The sequence below is a fragment of the Rhinatrema bivittatum genome, chromosome 2, assembly GCF_901001135.1.
Source record: "Rhinatrema bivittatum chromosome 2, aRhiBiv1.1, whole genome shotgun sequence".
Lineage (NCBI taxonomy): Eukaryota > Metazoa > Chordata > Amphibia > Gymnophiona > Rhinatrematidae > Rhinatrema > Rhinatrema bivittatum.
In genome coordinates this window covers 340,812,466-340,833,907 of record NC_042616.1, presented here as the reverse complement: position 1 = coordinate 340,833,907, position 21,442 = coordinate 340,812,466, and the positions used below count along the sequence as shown (strand labels likewise).

Genomic DNA, 21,442 nt, shown 5'->3' with positions numbered 1-21,442 from the left:
AGGAGCAAGGCAGGATCAGGAATCAGGAACACAGACGAAGCAGGAACAAACCGGGAACCAGGAACACAGAGGAAACGCAGGAACGAGCAAATAAGTAAACGACTAGCGTGGAGACCTGTTGCCAAGGCAAGGAAGCAGTGTCTGGGCCCAGCCTTATAGACCCAGACCCAGTTACATAATCCGTGGCTGCGGGGTGGTTTCCTGCCACGGCCCCTTTAAAAGTAGACCAGGTGCACGCGCGCCTAGGGAGAGGCGTGGCGTGAGATGACGGCGTCTCCCCGCGGAGCTGGGACATCCGTGGAGGACCTGAGAGCAACAGAGGCAGCCCGAGCATGGAGGCGGCTGGCCATGGCTGCCAGAGAGGTGGAACCAGGCGCTGGAGCAGACAAATGGGAGTAAGTAGGCCCGACCGCGAGCCTGCCGCGGCCGGCACACGCAACCAGAGGCATATCTGTTCTGGCTGGTAGGTGGCTGAAACAGGATTCAGGGATTTGGCTGGTGTGTCTGAGGAGGATTGGGAACTTGGAGGACCCGATGAGGTATCCTTTGGCAGAGGAACATTTTTCTTTACATTTTCTTTTTCCCTGTCAGGGAAATAATGCTTGAAGCAGCATTGTGCTCCTACCATTGTGGCCTAGAGAGGGAGCAGATTATAGACTGCAGAGCAACCATGGCAGAGGCTTGCTGTCTCCTGCAGTGCAGAGTCCTTTGAGCTGCTGCCGGGAGGACTTGGCATTCCCTTCCCTGGCTTGGCAGGCTCTGAAGAGGGTAGAGCAAGCAAGCAGCAGTTTCCCTCTAGGCTGTGGCGGTGAAAGAGGCCATCGTTGGGTTGGTTTCATTTAGTGGCAGTGCCACTGCTGTGAGAGGCCTTGTTTCAGTGTTCCCTGGCACTACAGGAAGTTGGATTGCCAGTACTGGAATTACAGTGACATCACTTCCGGTTTCAGGGCATTGCTGTGTATTCAATTAAAAGGTAAATAAAACTTTAAATAAGTAAAGTCCTGAGCCGAGGTTGGAAAGACCTCCAGAGACTCAATTTTCAGAGCCCAGAATTTAAGTTTGTGATCCCAGCGTCCTCACACAGAATTAATTAAAATACATAGAAATATACAAAAATAAAGTTAAACACCTGACATAAGGAAGACCTAATTTCGATCAGAAAAGAGTTTTGATGGTTTATTTATTTATTTATTTTTTTAATAACGTTATTCGAATAAACATCACAACGGTTTACATAGAACTGAAGAGAAATACAATTAGAAAACATAGCGGTTTTAATACCTGGAAATGAGGACTAAAAATGTCTAAAACAGCAAAATAGATTTAAATAACTGTGGAGGGCACCAAAATAGTGTTTTTGTACTTTCTGTATTTTTGAGATCCTGTGCCTGCCTCGGGAGGATTTTCCCCCTACCTGGGAAGGTGCTGTGACTCCCTTGTGAAGTGCTGTTTCTTTTGGTCCTGATTCTCTGGGAGCAATTCAGTTATCTACCAATTCCTGCCCAGTGTGAGGGTAAAGGTTTGACATTTTTGAATATTTTTAGAGACTTTGCCACCTAAAGTCTAGAGAAGTTTTTACTATCTGAGAGAGAAATAACAGATCCCAGCCCTACTAGGAGCCCAATTCCTAACAGCCAGGAGTGTTAAGGTTTCCCAGTGCTTTCCATCCATAGGGACACTCTCACTGATGTAGCTATTAAACTGAGAAAAGGCACTTTTGGACTGATTATTTTGTATGAAGATTATATAAAGAATTTTGGTTTGTGAATTGGACTTTGATTATTTTTGGTTGTGGTACATTTTTGTTGAATACCCAACCAGAGAGTCCAGCGTCTTTCTTCAGTGGTAAAAGTGCCTTCAAGCACGGATGTGCCAAGCGCGAGAACAGTGGAGTTTGCAACCCAGGAGAAACTGAGATACTATCAGGCCCATACAGTAAGCTGCGCGGGAGAGCCTGCGCTCTGAGGTGAGCGCCCGCTCTCCCAACGCGTGCCCAAGCACCTCTCCTGGGCACGTGATTCAGTATTTAAATTAGGGCCCGCACTAATAAGGAGGCGCTAGGGACACTAGCGCATCCCTAGCGCCTCCTTATTGGTGGAAACGGCGGCTGTCCTCTGAGTTAATATCGCTATGATATTAAGTCGGAGGGTGTACAGAAAAGCACCCTCCGACATGTTTTCCATGCGCTATTACCCCTTACTGTATAAGGGGTAATAATAGCGTGTCAATGGTGCTAATGGTGCGCTCGGCCGAGTGCACCGTTCTGTATTGGCCTGTATGTGATCTGGAGATGGAGAGTTGAGAGTGAGATGTGGCCCGGGACCGTTATTGGGCCCCTGCATTTTGGAAGGTCCCTGAATGGGGGGGGGGGGGGCTACACATGTAAATGTTAAAATTAATGCACATGTATATATAAATAATGAAATATCAGATGCAAATTAGGCTTTAGTAAGAGTACACTAAATAGCCTGTTTTACTTTCCTCCATCTGCTTTTTAGCATGGGTTCTGTTCTGTCCCCATTAATGGGTACATGTTTGTGTTTGTAGATAGTGTAGCCCACCTGTGTTTACCACAGCCCCTCCTTACTAGTAATTGTGACACTTTCAGTAACCCAGCAGAGAAGTCTGAAAGCTCTGCCTTTAAAAGGGAGTATGCCTTTAACAAAAGCCCCCTCCTTTCAGGTTCCCTCCTGAGTCACTGGGTCCTGGGCTCTCTGCTATTGGCTCTCGCCCTTACCTCAGCTGAGGAGAATTTCTCCGGTATTCATTGCCATGACAGTGGGTTAGTCCCAGCCAAGCCAGCAGCAGACTTACGTGCCTGTAACCGTTGTTACAGAACAGCTTTTTACGTTCCTCCTACCGCTTATTTATAAGACTAATCAGCCTCAACCCCACGTTCTCTTTCCCTGCGCCCCAAGAATCTTCACCTTCCTTCCCCTGCCTTCATCCAGCTGCAAGGATCTCTGCCAGTGGCACAGACGTTTGAAACCAGCTCTTGTAAGTAGTTATAAATTAGCTTTACAATAAAGATTTCAAACTTAAAGATCTTTGTGTGAGGACTGATTGGGTGGAACGTTAGCTGCTTTGAATGAGGGAACTTGGAAAGTTTCTGTGAAACAAAACAGTAAAAAAGCTGTATAGTGAAATGCTGTACAGTTGAGAACTGTACAGGTTCACTAAGGCCAAAAATGTAACACCTACCTTGGACCTGGCTCAATTAATAGGATGAATTGTGGGTTTCAAGATGCAGGAGATGTGACTGTAAAAGATGGAGGATGTCATGGGAAAGACAGAGGAAAGAGAGAAAGTGAGAAAGTGAGAGACAGATAATGTTCTACCCTGATGAAGGGCTTCCAAAAATGTCAAATTTGGTAGTATGCTAGAAAATCAGAGGGTGTCAATTGATGGGTTTGTATTAATGTTGTAAATGGTATATGATCCTGTCGTCCCCCCCCCCCCCCCCCCACACTAAGATGTTCAGTTCAGAATATGCCCTTCGCTTTCCAGGTCTGGAATGAGTGTTGTGGTTGGCAAGGTGGAAAAGCGCTGTTATGAAACAAATGGGTCATAAAGTGGAAAGATTTATTTCCCACTGGTTTAGTTTTCCATTTGCCCCATATATTCAATGTTTGTCTGGTGGTTGGAAACATATGGGGACAAGATCTCCACATCTTCAGATCTCGCCAAGGGACGGCAGTTAACGGCATCCCGTCCATCCTAGATTGTTCTATAACTTCCCACTGTTTTATGTCTGTTGCGCCAATCGGTAGCAGATGGCTGCGACCTCTGCTGCTCACCTCTCTTTTCCCTGCACCAGCGATTCTCAATGCCATGGTGGCCTCAGACTGCAAATGCCGCCTTACTCGGCGTTCCTGCGATGGCATGGGCAATTCCGTCCACCATCCTGAATCGAGGATTACCTAGGGCACGCGCACGCACGCCAGGCCCTCTCTTATTCACATCATGGCGGGAACCTCGGGAGCATCCCCTCCGCATAACGTCACTCGCCAGTGTATTTAACCCATCCAGCCTATGCTTCCTACGAGTTAGTAAGGACTTCCTTCCTGCTTATTTCACTCCTCGTGGAGACGCTTAATTCGCTACTCTGAACTCGTTACTGAACTCGTGGACTTAGAACGCTCCTCGTGGGCCTTGTCAAATTCTGGCTATCCGCTCCTCGGAGGGCCTTCCTGCCTGGAGATTTCATCTACCCTGGTTCGGGATCCTGTCTAGTTCAGCGTTTTGAGTACGTTGCTCGTTTCTACCATCCTACTGAAGGAACTGCCGGTGTACCCCGTGTCCCGGGCCACGACCGTGCTTTTCTCAGCTACCTTCATCTACACTACGGAGTGAATACTGTCATCTACCTTGCTCTGCTGACCTCCTGCACCTCTCTGAACTTCTACCTGATGATTCTCAGCATATCCCACGCTGCAGGCCACTACCGGATCTACCCTGAGAGGTGTGTCATCAGGAGAGGAGTTCCTGGCATACCCCGCTCAGCTGGCCACTACCAGGGATATCATCATTGAGCAACCCTACTACTCAGGACTGTGTCTTAACTTCATTTGGTGGGTATTACCCATGTTCCAGTTTAATAAAGTCTCTTATTTCTGTGTCTGTCTCAGCCGAGGCCACGCCTATCGTAGTGAGTCCCCACAGGGCTCCTCCCTATGGGTGGAGTCAGCTCTCACTACGATCCAGGGTCCACAATAATACCGGATAATAACAGATTGCTACCTCCATGGACCCGGCTCAGGTCTCAGCCCTGCAGGCCATTCCTGGCCTGGCCCAACGTGTTGCTGAGCAACAGAAGACCTTAGAGACTTTCGCTAATACTTTTAATCAGTTGAATTCCTGACTGAATAATTCCACTACGTCTGACAAAGATGCTTCATCGCAAGTGGTTTTCACACGAACTGCAGTACCTTTACCAGCCCCCACTCACTTCTCAGGAGACCCCCTGTTGTCTAGGGGCTTTCTCAACCAGCACTGTATGCACTTATCTCTACAACCAACTTACTTCCCTAATGTATTGGCCAAGACCATGTATATCCTGTCTCTTTTAGATGGGAAAGCCCTGGCCTGGACTTCACCTCTCTGGGAACGCAATGACCCAATCCTCAGTGACTTGCCAGGTTTTCTTGCTCTCTTCAAGTCAGTATTCGATGACCCAGCTCGCAAGACTGTTGCTCAGTCTTGCGAGCTAGGTCATCGAATACTGACACCTTCAACAAGGAGCTAAGCCACTTCCAGACTATGTTATTGAATTTAAGACTGTGTCTTCAGAGCTTCATTGGGGCCTGGGGTGCTTGCGTGCAATTTTCCTAGAGGGTCTTCACTCCCTCATCAAGGATGAATTGGCAGCACATAAGAAAATGCCATACTGGGTCAGACCAAGGGTCCATCAAGCCCAGCATCCTGTTTCCAACAGTGGCCAATCCAGGCCATAAGAACCTGGCAAGTACCCAAAAACTAAGTCTATTCCATGTTACCATTGCTAATGGCAGTGGCTATTCTCTAAGTGAACTTAATAACAGGTAATGGACTTCTCCTCCAAGAACTTATCCAATCCTTTTTTAAACACAGCTATACTAACTGCACTAACCACATCCTCTGGCAACAAATTCCAGAGTTTAATTATGCGTTGAGTAAAAAAGAACTTTCTCCAATTAGTTTTAAATGTGCCCCATGCTAACTTCATGGAGTGCCCCCTAGTCTTTCTACTATCCGAAAGAGTAAATAACTGATTCACATCTACCCGTTCTAGACCTCTCATGATTTTAAACACCTCTATCATCATCTATCATCTATCAGTCGTCTCTTCTCCAAATCATTACATGATTTGCTTGATACCTTGGACTCACTTATTGACCTTGCAGGCAGAATTGATCACCGCCTGCGTGAACGTTCATCGGAGGTAAAGAGTCCTAAGAAATATTCATCAGGGAGTATGCACTCATGATCAACACCTGCAACTCAGTCTCAGCTGTCTCTTATCACTGAAGAAGATGAACCCATGCAATTAGGACGCAGCCATCTAACTGCCAAGAAGAGACGCTACCGTAAGAGATTAGGTCTCTGTATGTACTCCGGACAACCTGGCCATGCGGTTCAATCCTGTCCCATCTGTCCGGGAAATATGCAGACCAAGGATCTGTGGTAGGACTCTTCCTAGGTCTTACTACACCATCTCCTCCACTGACTCTCCCAGTCTCAATCATTTCTGGGACCCTGGAATTTCAGACTCTTGCACTTGTTGATTCCAGAGCAGGTGGCAACTTTATACTTAAAAGACTTGTGAAACATCTTCGGATTCCTATCCTTCCAACACCAAGCCACTGCTTCTCTCCTCTATACTTGGCGAGCCATTACCCGGAGAAGTTTCCTATACCCCACAACCGATATGCCTGCGCACTGGTTCTCTTCATACTGAGACCATCTCATTTTTGGTCCTTGACAAAGCCATTCATCCAGTAATACTTGGTCTTCCATGGCTGCAAGATCACACACCCCAGTTTGACTGAGGCACTCTGGAACTATCACAATGGGGAATGGCTTGTCATGACAGATGCTTGAAGAATGTAGCACCTATGCCCTGCATGACAACCTCTCCTTCTCTCTCAGGTTTGCCACTATAATACTTTGCATTTCAAGACATGATTTTGAAAAAAGCAGCAGACATATTACCACTATTAATTTAAAGCCTGACTCGGAGCCCCCTAGAGGAAGGGTATACCAACTTTCTCTCTCACAGACTGAGGCCATGTCGGCCTATATTCAAGAAAATTTGCAAAAAGGATTTATCTGGCCTTCCAAGTCACCTGCCAGAGCTGGATTATTTTCATTGGAAAGAAGGATGGATGTAGCCACTGCCATTAACAATGGTTACATGGAATAGACTTAGTTTTTGGGTACTTGCCAGGTTCTTATGGCCTGGATTGGCCACTGTTGGAAACAGGATGCTGGGCTTGATGGACCCTTGGTCTGACCCAGTATGGCATTTTCTTATGTTCTTATGTTCTTATGTTCTTCGTCCATGTATAGGCTACAGAGGACTTAATGAAATTACTGTAAAGGACCGATATCCTTTACTTCTGATTTCAGACAGACTACAGGGAGCCAAGATTTTCATGAAACTAGACCTAAAAGGGGCATATAATCTGGTCCGCATTTGTCAAGGAGACGAGTGGAAGATGGCCTTTAATACTCGCGATGGCCACTTCGAGTACTTGGTCATGCCCTTTGCCTGTATAAAGCTCTGGCCGTATTCCAAAATATGATGAATGAGATTCTGCGAGATATACTTTACCAATGTGTGGTTGAATATTTAGATGACATACTAATTTTCTCCCAAGATCTACAAAGTCATCAGGTAGATGTCACTAGAGTCCTACAAAGACTACGGGATAACCGTCTCTATGCTAAGCTTGAAAAGTGTGCCTTCCACCAGGAGTCTGTTCCCTTTTTGGGCTACGTGGTGTCCAGTAGAGGTTTCCAGATGGATCCACAACAGACCAAAAGCATACAAGGCTGGCCTCAACCCACTGGTCTCAAAGCACTAGGCTTCCCCAATTATCACACATTCATCCACCACTACTCTACCTTGACTACACTACTTTCTGCCATGACAAAGAAGGGAGCCAGTCCTTCGCAGTGGTCTCCCGAAGCTGTTGGTGCTTTTCAAACCCTCACGGAGGCTTTTCTCCAGCTGTATCCTCGACATCCATTTACAGTCGAGGTTGATGCCTCTGATGTCAGTGTAGGAGCCATTCTTAGCCAGAACAGTGATACCCATACTCTTGCACCACCTGTGCAAGACAAACGCCTCCAGCTGGTCGCCCTTGGGGCCTTCTCCAGCCTTTACCAGCTCCAGAGGAACCATGGACACACATCGCGATGGACTTCATCATTGACCTGCCAGTGTCCAGCAGAAACAACACCATATGGGTCACAGTAGACTGCTTCTAGAAAATAGCACACTTCGTGGCATTACCTGGACTACCATCTGCCCCAGAATTGGCAAAGCTGTTTATACGGCATATCTTTCACCTGCACGGCATGCCGAAGCATATCCTATCGGATAGAGGCATACAGTTCACGGCTAAGTTCTGGAGAGCTCTTTATAAGAAATTTGATATTTCTTTAGACCTGACATCAGCTTACAATCCACAATCAAATGGTCAAACTAAAAGAACGAACCGTACACTTAAACAGTTCATCCACTCCTACGTAAACTCCAGACAAAACGACTGGACAGAGTTACTCCCCTGGACCGAGTTCACCCTGAATTTGCATCCATCAGCCGCTACTGGATCAACACCATTCCAGATAGTGTATGGCCATTACCTCCGCTACCAATAACCTTGTCAGTTTCATCTCCAGTAGCCCAGGCTTCGGCTGAAGAACTCCATCATCTCTGGGAACAAACCAAAGGCCTTTTGCAGAAGGCAGGACAGCGGGCCAAGAAATGTTATGATGCTCATCACAGAGCAGCACCTCAATTTCAACCTGGAGACAAGGTATGGCTCAGTACCAAATTCATCCATCTCAAGCTGCCATCTGTTCAATTTGCTCCACACTACATTGGGCCTTTCACCGTTCTCCACCGCTGAGACCTGTAACTTACAGCTTGCAACTACCCTCTTCCATGAAGATACACAATGCCTTAGGGGTGTGCATTCGTTTTGAAGGCATATGTAAAACGCAACTTATATTTTTAAAAGACGTGTGTCATCAGGAGAGGAGTTCCTGGCGTACCCTGCTCTGCAGGCCACTACCATGGATATCATCATTGAGTAACCCTACTACTCTGGACTATCTTAACTTCACTCGTTGGGTATTACCCACATTCCAATCTAATAAAGTCTCTTACTTCTTTGTCTGTCTCAGTGAGGCCACACTTATTGTAGTGAGTCCCCACAGGGCTCCTCCCTGTGGGTGGAGTCAGCTCTCACTAGGATCCAGGCTCCATAACCATACCAGATAATAACAATGTCTACTGCTTGATGCCAGATTATTAAAGGTTTCACCTGTGCCGCCACATAGTACCAGGTAAGATTGGGCACTCCAAACCCCCATCTGCCTTGTTTTGATAAAGAACCTGTCTATTGACCCTGGGTGGCCTTCTTTTCTAGATAAAACTAAACACCTTTTTTCCCAATACTTAAGAGTAGCATTAGATATAAGTATAGGTAGGGACTGGAACAGGTATAGCAATCTGGGAAGGAAATTATTTTTGATAGTCGAATAATGAATTGTAGTTTACAAGATGTTTCACAACCTTATTCTTCCTGTTGTTCACCAGTAAAAATGTTTATGCAAAAAAAAAGTGAGAGACAGAGAGAGAAGAAAGCCAGGAAAGAAAATAAGAGAGAGAAAGTACAAGGGACAGAAAGAGAAAGGAGAAGTAAATGGGGTAGTGCTAGGAGAGAGGAACAGAGGAGGAAGCTAAAGATTTCCTGGGGTAGAAAGAGGACAGGACCAGCAAAGGTGAGCAAGGAGGCAACCAAGGCTATTGATCTTTGCACTCTTTTCTTGGAAACCCTTTTTAATGTGCTGATATCAATGTTAAATGTGTTTTATTGTCCTGCTCATAACTCCAAGGCTACTGATGTCTGATACTATTCTTTTTGTAAACCCCGGTATGCCAAGGTTCACCTTTCAAGCCTCGGGGAACATTGTAGTTACTGTCCCGACATGGGGAAATAAATCTCCAAGGCCATGAGCTGGGGGCAGGATAACCTGCAGGGCCAGTACCAGGCTGAGGCCATGCCATATAAATAATAAATAATAAACCACTCTCCAAACTCAAGTTGTGCTCCAAATAATAGAATCTTCAGGATCAAACATAATGACAGTGAAAGTTCAAGTAGATGCAGAAGTCAAAAAGAATTACAGTTCCAGAAATCTTAATTCTTTTCCTTATAGCTCCTCTCCTTAAATAAATTATTTCTTACAGCAACACAGTAGTCCTGGTTACTTTGTTTCTCTTCTCCTTAGTCTTTGCACATGCACAAGCTAGCCTGGTACTCTCCTGAGTATCCTTAGTCAGCAAAATAGTTACCCACAAAATGTCCTGCTCAACTCAAGGAAAAATCCATCTGGGACAGCCTCAGGATCCTCCGAGCTCCAAAACAAGTTCCCTCTGGCACAGTTTTACTTCCAGACTGTATTGTGCTCTCTACTTCTCGCCTCTGGGGATATTTAGGAGAAAATCCCTGAGCTCCTGCTGCTCCCATCTGATATTTTGGGTGAGAATCACAGCTCCATTCTACTCTGGAACAGCCCGACTCAGGAGAATCAGGGTCTTTTATTACCTCTGTTGCATAAATGAACCCCTCAGGGGATGTACCCTCTGTCCATTAAGAAGGCAGGTTACACCTCCTGACACATAGCTGGCCCAGGGCTCTGGAATAGTTCTGTGCTGGTTCCAGCTTAACTTTTTGCCCCATGCACATCCTGTGCCCTTCCAGCAGATGTTTACCACTATTCAATACCATTCAAGGCTCCCATCAAGAGGAAACCTGCATTTTACCATCAAATCACATTCTGTGGCATAGGTGCCTCATTTTCTAAATCTGCTCCTCTGCTGTCAGAGAGTCTTGTGGGGTTTCTTCCGCGCCTGCCTCTGTGGTGATTGTTCCAGAATCTAGCTCCTGTTTCTCCATCTGTTCTTCTGGGCTATCCAATTCCTCCTCTATGTCATCTACCTCCTCAAAAGATATAGGAGGTGCATGCTTTGGAGAGTACCTGCCTTCTTTACATCTAATCCATTTCCCTTCTCACATCCCTTCTTCCCCCTCCTGCTTTGTCATTCTCACAGCGCTGTGGAGATTCTAGCAGAAGAACAGTAGCTACATATTTAACCTGGACTAAACAACAGTACTTGTGTTGGGGGAAGGTCTTTGATCAAGTGCACAGCTTTGGGAGGGATGAGCATGGAGTGGTAAGGGTGGAAGGGGACAACTACCTACCCATCCAAATCAATCTTTGCAGTTAATGGGGAGACAGATGTCATAATCAGATTGCCCACACATTCCTCTTGTATTTTTCATGCCATTGCTATTGGTGCCAGTTCCCCTCTTTTTGTGTCCTGAGATGCTCTTGCCACTAGGGATGTGAATTGTGTGATTGATCGTCTTAACGATCGAATTTGGCTGGGGGGGGGGGGGGGAGAATCTGATCGCCTTAGATTTTTAGGTTAAAAAATTGTTTTATCGGGGGAGGGGGAGGGCGGGAAAACCAGCACACCAAAACAACCCTAAAACCCACCCCGACCCTTTAAAATAAATCCTCCACCCTCCCGAACCCCCTCAAAATGTTTTAAATTACCTGGGGTCCAGTGGGGGGGGGGTCCCGGTGCGATCTCCCGCTCTCTGGCCACGGCTGCGTTAAGAGAAATGGCGCCGGTGGCCCTTTGCCCTTATCATATGACAGGGCAAAGGTAGCGCCGGCGCCATTTTGGTTCCTGTGACCCGACGTCACGAGTGCAGGAGATCGCTCCCGGACCCCCGCTGGACCCCCAGGGACTTTTGGCCAGCTTGGGGGGGGGGCCTCCTGACCCCCAAAAGACTTGCCAAAAGTCCAGCGGGGGTCCGGGAGCGACCTTCTGCACTAGGGCCGTATTGCCAATATTCAAAATGGCACCGGCGCTACCTTTGCCCTCACTATGTCGACATAGTGAGGGCAAAGGTAGCGCCGGCGCCATTTTGAATATTGGCAATTCAGCGCCATTTTGAATATTGGCAAATCAGCCAATCATCGTCATTAATCATTAAAGAGTGTGAAACAATAGAAATTCCCCCGATTTATCGTAAAAAAAATCGTTAATCGTCTTAGTGCGCACTAACGGGAGTTAGTGTGCACTAACAGGAAGTTAGTGCACACTACCCATTGTTAGTGTGCACTAACAGAAAATGATACAATTTGACACTTTTCAGGTCAGTTAAGGTCATTTAGGAATGAATATGTATTCCTATTAGCTACCCTCTTATTTATTGATGTTACCAAGGTTCCCACTGAGGTGACGGTTTAATATATGGGGGATGGGAAATGGAAACGGTTGGTAGCTTGACAAAGGGGAGGGAAAGGAGGAGGTGAAGGGCCAAGCTGTCCCACTCCCTGGTCTCTGAAGGACAGATCTCTTCAGAAAATCAGAGCTGCTGAATGCAGGGGCTGTATCCCCCTTCACATCCCTCTCCCCCCCCCCCCCCAGTCACTGTGCTCAAGTTTGCAGTACCTGTGTTAAACTAAACTTCTTTTTTTTCACTAGAGTAGAATAAAATAAAATGAAGTACTTTGTGTATTAAACTAAAGAAACTTTACATAAAATGAAATTAAGTACTTCTCTATATGCTACTTTAGTGAAACAAAACATTTAATAAAGAAACTTGCAACCTGAGCTTCAAAATATTAACATACTATAGAAAAACTAAACAAAAAACTTTATTATTCATTTATTATATTTACAGTGGTTAAATTTAAAGAGCATGCTGAGGCTAGACTGGCTACTGGCTAGTGGCTACTGCTGGCACTTTTTTTCTCTTTCTGGCTAGTGCGTGCTATATCTGGTAGCAAAATGGCCATGGGGGACAGCACCAAGCATGCGCGGCTTAGTGCGCACCTCTAGCTAATGAACATTTCCTCAAATGTTACTTTTAAACCATTAAGTAACAATTTTTGATAGTGTGCACTAACTTGCGTTAGTGCGCACTATTCAGAAAAACAATTTTTTTACCAAAAAAATCATGCCGATCAGATTTTTTTCTCCCCCAGCCAAACCCGATCGTTAAAACGATAGGGCACATGATTCACCTCCCTACTGAAGCCTGCCTGCAAGTTTCATTACACTTGGATAGAAAATCCTAATATTAGAGGCCAAAATGGGGTGCATTGCTTCTCCCATTGCCTTGATAGAAAATTACTGACAGAATGACACAAATATACAAATATATATATTTTTTTTGTTACAGAATCGAACAAAACACATCGCTAAGCCAAACAAACCGAATGTAAAGAACCAAATTGAAAATATTTTCTCAGCACATCCCTAAAATGGGTAAGTGGTTAAAGATAGGATTATTTGACTAAGACACCATGGTTTTATCCTCTGTGACCTCCTTAAACCCAAGCCCATTTCTCCTCTGCAGGGTAAACTATGAACAGACTTATGTTGGCTAATCGGTGTAACTCCAGAGCAAACCTATAGGCCCCCTCATTTGAAGGACAGAGAGTAATTTGAACACTAGTTCTCTCATACTCTGAGGCTATTGTACTAACTGGCAAAAATTAGTGTGCCGTATAGACTATTTAGTACATGCTATTTTTATACTGGTATTTATATGTAAAGAAGCCCTGTAGAAAAATACTGTGGTCCATATTCAGCAATAGTCCATATAGCAAAGTTAACCAGATAAACTTATCTGGCTAACTTGGAGGTATATTCAATAGTGCAGTCAGCACCATTTTGGAAGCTGGCATCGACCAGCCCAGAGCCTAAGAGGCTCTCCACCAGACATCAGAGATAACCTCTAAGGTATGGCTGGATCTGGGTGGGCCCAGGTAGACACCAGGGAACTTTTCTATGTAAGAGGAGTCCAAGAAAGTAACTAGAGTTGGGGGCAACTAGAAACCATGTGTTTCATCTATGGAAGGGGAGGTCCAGGAGGGTTGGATGCCTTGTGGAGAAGAAACCATGGAAGGTTGTTAGAACAGTGGGGTAATTCTTTTCAAGGGAAATCTGGGATGGGGCGGGACATTACCATGCAAATTTAAAATCTTTTATTAGACTTTTGACCCTGCTGGGCTGCCTGTAGAGGCAGTGGGGAGGGAGGGGGGCAGGGGTCTAACCAGAGTGAGAAAGTATTTTACCCTGTTAGGAGGGATCATTTGGGTAGCTGGTGGCCCTTTGAATGCAGCCCTGTAGCATCGGGATGTGCGCTAACATCCCAGTGCTCTGGTGAAAAATTGATTATACCTTTTGATTTGTAGACAGCTTTTCAGCAAATAAAGTAGCTTTAGCAAACCATATTAATTGATTTCACTGGTTTACACATTTTTAGAAGTCATTGATGTTGATGTGCTAAATTCAAATAGGAGAATTAAAGCAGCTTATTGGCTACTTTTCCATTTTTCATCTATGTTTATTGCATAGATAAGAGTTTTAATCATAAATTGTAAACTTAGATCTATTTGTGTATTTATGATTGCAAAATATTTTACGTTTGGTTTATGTAACACTTTGAAAATTAAATCAGCAAAAGGATTATAGAAATAAAATGTACTATGAAACAAAAGGAAAAAATCTATTATGTATATACTGTAAATATGTACATAGTTTAGTCCTTATTCAGTGGCTACTCTGCTCTTCTTGGCTTCTCTCTTCTATTCATTAAATGGAACATATCTTGTCACTGTCCAGCAATAGTCTACAAGCATTGATGGGCTCCATTTGCCCTGATACCATTTTTCCATTGCTGGTGAAATTACCCACCATGCTCATCACTCACTTCTCTGCAGTTTGGTGGAAAAAAAGTCTAGATAACAATGCAAAAAATGTATCTTTAGTGACATGTTGCAGGCAATGCTTTTGTATGCCTTGAGATTTTCCACCAACTCCTCATAGTTGGCTGTAGGGATATACAGCAGGGACGGATTAATCTCATTCAGTATTCGTATTCGTCGGGACCCAAATCTGTTGCATCCATTCTCGTGGGACCCCGATCCATTGATTAGTTACATATGTATTTGTTTCCCAAAAAAACTCCATCCCAACACTTTAAATTTAATTAACTACAACCCCCCACCCTCCTGACACCCCCCCCCCCCCCCCAAGACTTGCCAAAAGTCCCTGATTGTCCACCGGGTGTCCTGGAGCGATCTCCTGCACTCAGGCTGTTGGCTGCCGGTAATCAAAATGGTGCCAATAGCCTTTGCCCTTCTATGTCACAGGGGCTACTGGTGCCATTGGTCGGCCCCTGTCACATGGTAGGAGCACAAGATGGTACTCTTACTGGAGATGTTTAAGTCCCAAGGGCACACAAACTTATTTATTCTCTTTGGGGCAATCATCCAGCTAGCACTTACTCCCATGCTTAACTCTCTATCTTAGGGTGGTTCTTTCTGTGAAGGAAAGCTCCCGCTTGTGGCCCAGACAGTGGTGTGATATTCACCATGTGCTGTAAGTAGCTGCTTCACACAAGGGTGCGAGATGCTGGGATAAACCAGGCAGGACCAGGCTCTGGGTGTTAAAATAAAGTTTAATGATTTTGCAACAATTAAATTAAAGTCCAATTTGTCCATAATATTGAAGTTGTTGACTGATGGTACAAATGTGAGTTTCTTTTTAGGTAGGTGTCCTTTATTTCAGGCATCTGGGTGAAGATTTCCATGGTGATGTTAAGTGCACAAAGCACTCCCAGTGCCTAAATGGAGGGGGGTCCCCTAAATTGGAGGGGTGCCCCCAAACACAGAAAAACAGTCCTATCTGAATCCATCTTATTCCGGGCACCCAGCCTGTCCTGGTCTCTTAAGCGGAGATCCGATTGAGGTCTCTCAGTCTTGATCATTCTCCTTAGTTTTGTTTTTGGGGCTTCTCTTGAAGGAAAAGTCTTTAGAAAGAGGGGACCAGGCTATCTCAGTTCTGGATCCCCTTGGGGAGGGGTGAGTCAGAGAAAACCTTCCCACAAAGCAATTGTCCAAAATACTTTCTTAATGCAAAACTGGATACATCTTCAGCCATCAAAATCTCTCTCAGAAGATGCTGTCACCACTCTTGCACACCTAGGGAGTAGAGTGAAGCTCACAGGTCTTCAGTCCTCTGAACTGAGAGACTCAAAGGGAATTCCGGCCCAAAATCTATTTCTCTGTAACTAATAGAAGAGGGACCCTCTGGCACAGAGAGCATGATGAAGGATCTCTTCATAAAGTTGAAGAACGACATCCTCACTGATAAGAGGCTTTCTAAAACTGACCACAAAGGAAACTAAAATGACTGTACTACATATCCAAACCCTTCAGGTTGGGAGGGGCAGAGACGGATGGAAGGCTCATAGATGTAAGGGTTCTAAGCAAGAACTTAGGGCCATCTAGTAGCTGGCCCAAGGGGATGCCACACATGCAAAACAGCTTATTTTAATTTGGGGAGGTTTTAGGCCAAATTATTGCATGATATCATGAATATCACTCAATTTCACCATGATATGGGTATATCACAAGATAGCATTTTATGGATGATAAATGCTGTTTTTCGCATGTTTTACATTATTAGAGCTTAATAAATTAAACCCTTTATTTTTTATCACAATTTAAATTGTACACCACTTTGATTTGTAAAACAGAAAGGCAGTTTATCAAATAAAGTAAAGTAATTACACCTCATTGAGGTATTAACATTTTTTGCAGATTTGACATTGCGAAGCAAATTTTGCTCAATAGTTTTATAATGCACTAATACTTAATGAGCTGCTTTGCAAAATTTTGCATCACAGCAGCTCATTATTAAGTTAAATAATTTTTTGCAAGTATAAAATTTACTATATGTGAAGCCCAAACATTTTGCAAAAACATGCACTAAAATGGAAAATAGTGTACATTTATACTAATAACATGCACTATTTGCTGTTTTAGCATGCAGAACAGATTTTTACTGGTTAGTACATCAAATTCATTGTCCTGACTAGCATGAGGACCAGAAGTGAAATCAGCAAGCCTTTTTTTAAAAAATGAAATAAAAATGTGACTACTGACATGAACTTTGAAAGTGCAGCTATTATCTTTTGGTATGTAATCCACTTTAAAGTGTCACAAAAGGCAGAAGTTAAATAAACATGTATTATTATTATTATTATTATCACTATTGTGTAATTGCTTGGGAGGAAAGCTAGTCTTCACTCTTGCAATGCATAGCCTTATGTCATTCAGTACTCCTGTAATCTAGAGGAATAATTTGAGGCTTCCTGGAATTCAGATCCTGGTAAGAGCGGATATTTGATCAAAAGATAAAAAGAGCCAAACTACATTGTAGACCACACACTGTAAACACAAATTGATACATGACAGAAACTTTCTCCTAATGGTAGGATCTAGATAAAACAAGAAAATAAAATCACAGTAAATTTCAATTTCCCTTGTCAAGTATGGCAAATACCAAATACTTTTTTATTTCCTTCTCTGAGTTTGAGGGGGGAAGTCTAGGGAAAAACAAACTTATTGGTTACAGATATTTTGAGCCAGAAGTTTAGTTGTAAGATTCAGATCACTAAACTAAATTCCACTGGGGGATCACCTTGTTCTTGCCTAAGAGATAAGGATTGCCCTTGCTCAGTCTGATAGATTTTTGGATTAGACTGTAATGTTTGCTTAGCTTTATCTCTTATTACCGTCTTGTTTGCTGATCAGCAGTTGTTTCTGGATGCTTAAAAATCAGGAAGCAGGATGCAGGGAGCATGAAATGAAACAATGCAGCAAAGGGAAGTCTCATATCCCTTTAATAGATCTGTGAATAAATCATTCAGTGACTGTACTTTTAAGTTTGGGACAAGGGAGGCAAAAATCTGGATGACCATTGTTTTAAAGTGTGAACAATATTTGTAAAAGGTACCTAGATGGCATGCAAAATATGTTCAATAGGACAATGTGTTTGTTTGTTAGCACATGCTAAGCATTTTGACCACCAATAACTAAAATGCTACTATGGCCACTTCAGACAGTATTTGCTAAGTAACTGAGATGATCTCATTCTAGTTGAATGACATTTCTGGTGAACAGTTCCATAACTAATTGTTACATGGCATAACTAACTATGGAACAATTAGTTAGTTATGCCATGCCCACCAGTTTGTACTGTGCATAGAATGGCAAACTGGTGGGCATGGCATTTTAGGAAATGGACAGACTAGATGATGCATCGCTTGTATTTTGCCTATGGAATTTTGAAACAGAGTGGTTAGGTTTATTGGTTGATAGTTAGGGCCATGTATCTGTGACTTCACACTTTGAAACAAACACCAAAGGACTTAATAAGGATATTGATTTTCTCACACATTATCAAATATCAACCATTTAAAATGCAAAGTTTAAATGTCTTATCACCTCTGGCATTCTACCTCCACTCCCTTTCTTTTATTGAACTGTAATGACTCATGCAGACAGCCTAAGACCTAGATGACTCAGTACTATTTAAAACCAGTATAACTGCATTGTTCTTTACTGACCTAATGAAGAGAGGATAACTCTTTAAAGCTTGTCCCAGATTTGTTAACTTAGACCAATAAAAAGGTATGCCCTACAACTTGTTTGCTGACTTTTAATTGAATGACTTAAGTTCACAGTGGAACATGGTTACATCATAAGCCTCACATGTCCAACAAATAATGGGGTAGATATTAAAAGCTACGCGCGGGCGTAGATTTGTGTACACAACCCGGCACGCACAAACCTACGCCTGACTTTATAACATGCGCATGCAGCCGTGCGCATGTTATAAAATCTGGGGTGGGCGCATGCAAGGGGGTGCACACTTGTGCACCTTGCGCGCGCCGAGCCCTAGGGGAGCTCCGATGGCTTTCCCCATTCTCTCCACTCCCCCCCACCTTCCCCTCCCTTCCCCTATCTAACCTGCCCCCCAGCCCTACCTAAATCTCCCCCCATCTTTATTTTGTTTTTTATGCCTGCCTCTTGTGCATGGCCGCTGTGCCAGAGGCCTCGGTCCGCCCCTTTTTCAAAGCCCCAGGACAAACACTGGTCCCGGTGCTTGCGCGCATCACCGGGCCTATGATAAATAGGCTCGGCGCATAACCCCCCTGCGCGCATAATTCCAGCCGGATTTACGTGCGCAGGGCTTTTAAAATCTGGCCCAATTTGTTTCACCTGGAAACTCATTTCATTACACACATTCCTCCTGAGAAAAGAGCTTCAAAAAATGTAAGAATTGGCTTCCAATGTTTGTCTCTATGCTCCTTACATTTAATCTCTGCAAGGCCCATCTTCTTGACTCTCCCAATGTCTCCCAGCCATTCATTCAACTTCAGCGAATTTATATATTTATTTTTGGATAATATCACCCTTCACCAGCAAGGACTAACTTTTTGGTTAACTCTGATTCAATCTCCCCATCCATCTTTGGGTGAGGGGGAGAAGGGACGAACAAAAAGAGAAGGATCTTGTAGTCTTCAAGTAGACTCAACCTAGTGATGCATTTGATGCATCCTTTGCCTTGAATCCAAAAAGTTGAATAACAGGGCATGTAACATACTTCCTCCAGCATAGATTGGACAATGCATCATCTATAACTTTCATTTTAACTGGTGTTTTCTTCATGGCTATGGACCTCTAGCAATAATTTTTTAATGAAAGTTATTAGATCAGCTCATTAGCTCTAGCACCCAGAGATTCTCCATAATCTGTCTTTCAAATCTATCACTTTTTCTTGGAGGACCAGAATCTGATTTCAGAGGACAGAGATGGAATTGGCTGCACTTGATTCCCAGTGCTCTAGGCAAGAGACTTTTTACTCTGGGACCCAATACATCACATTTTTTACTAATCTCATTGATCAATCATCATCTGAGCCTGTTTTGCAAACTATAGGGGCGTGCAGGCCAAAACTTTCATGTCGTGTCATTTCATTTCATTTGGGTACAAATTTCTGTAGGCCCAATATTCAAAAGTATCTGGGTCTGTAATTTAGCCGGATATGATTTATCCAGCTAAGTTACAAGGGATATTCAGCAACATGGCTGAAAATTTGCATACAAGCCGCTACTTAGCCAAAACATTATCTGCAGCTAAGTTAGACCATCTCTATAGCTTTATGGCTGGTCTAACTTATCCGGTTAATTTAACCAGATAAACACAAATATCGCTATTTATCTGGTTTAAGTTAACAAGATAAGTAACTCTGCCTTGATTGACCCACTGCCCACCCACAAAATTCTCTGGCTAAGAGATAGCAGGATAAGTGACTTATCCAGCTATCTAACAACTGCTGAATGTAACAAGATATTCAGCAGCCACTAGCTAGCTGGATAAGTCCTACCTATCTGGCTATTAGGGATGTGCAGAGCAAAAGTTTATGTCCATATGTCCATATGTCCAAAGGGGGTCCCATTTGCGGTCAATATGGACATAAACAGAATTCAATGAGTTGGGTATATGTCCATATGTGCAAATAAAAATTTAAACCCCTCACCCTCCTTAATCCCCCCCCCCCCCCAAGACTTACCACAACTCCCTGGTGGTCCAGTGGGGTCAGGACGCCATTTCTGACCAACTTTGCAAGTAGCACGTGACGTCGGCGTCACGTCGGAGTGACGCCGCGTCACGTGATTCCCCGCGGGGTCGCTTCCGGGATCCTCGTTCGGCCCAAAAGGAACTTTTGGCCAGCTTGGGGGGGGTCAGGAGACCCCCCCAAGGTAGTAGTTAGAGGTTGCAAATCTCATCTTTGTGTGAGTTTCCTCACTCCGAAGGACATCAAATCTTCATAAGAGTATACTGTTCTGTTCATACGTCTCACTCTGAATGTCAAAGTGGTCCCCAACCCCTACACTAATACCTAAACCTCACCTAGATGAGCCTCACATAGAGATATAAATACCTATCTAGTGTGAGGGTATTATGGCTAGGTTATCTCTCTCTCCCTTTCTCCCTCTCCCCCAGGAGGGCCCTGATAGCTTGGCTGGCTCTCCAGGAGCTTAAAATGGCATGACACCACAATAAAGCCCTTTCATACAGCTTTACGCAAATGAAAAAGGTGTCGTTAAAATTCACATTAAAGCCATGCAATACAGCTTCACTAAACTGTGAGCCCACTTGTCCAAAATTCCCACCCAATACCCTCTCCTTTGCATCACACCAAACATTATGGTGCTTTTGCATGTGTTAAAGGCATTTTTTGCATGCAAAAACGCCATATAGCACTTTGATAAATGATCCCCTTAGATTGTAAGCCCTCTGGGGATAGGGAAATACCTACAGTACCTGAATGTAATCCAGTTTGAAGTGCTGTGAAAATTGCAAAAAGCAGAATAGAAAATTGTATGGGGTCAAAGAAAATACTGTACATTTTTCCCTTCTAATTTGATTGCACATTTGCACTGAAACTTCAACAAAAACTGGCTCCTATGGCAATAACTCTTTATTTTTCAGTCAAAAACAACTTCCTTTTATGGTGATTTTTTTCTGACCACATCAGGGAACCCAATGGTGTATCAGCTTCTTATGCAAAGATAGTTATTAAGGTTGCCCTATCCAAAACCTCTGATTGTGACTTCTCCAAAAACCCAGTTAGGTCAAAACTTTCAGATGGTAATTGGATCTTATCTCTAAAGTTGTTACTTTCTCAAGATCTGATACTTAGCATGTCTTAGAAACAGAAGATAATAAACCCTTAGGGATTTTTAAATGTCAAGAAAAAACTTTTTTAACATCTCAAAGCAGTATC

The 21,442-nt window shown here is 43.8% G+C and overlaps 1 long non-coding RNA gene across 1 annotated transcript in view; it reads left to right on the top strand.

Annotated features, from left to right (window-relative positions):
* The first annotated feature begins 2,794 nt into the window (after window positions 1-2,794).
* LOC115086132 overlaps window positions 2,795-21,442 on the top strand; it is a 113,792-nt gene continuing 95,144 nt past the window's right edge. The window contains exons 1-2 of the long non-coding RNA XR_003855096.1: window positions 2,795-2,997; window positions 12,975-13,060. This is a non-coding gene — a long non-coding RNA (uncharacterized LOC115086132). The remainder of the gene's footprint in view (window positions 2,998-12,974; window positions 13,061-21,442) is intronic.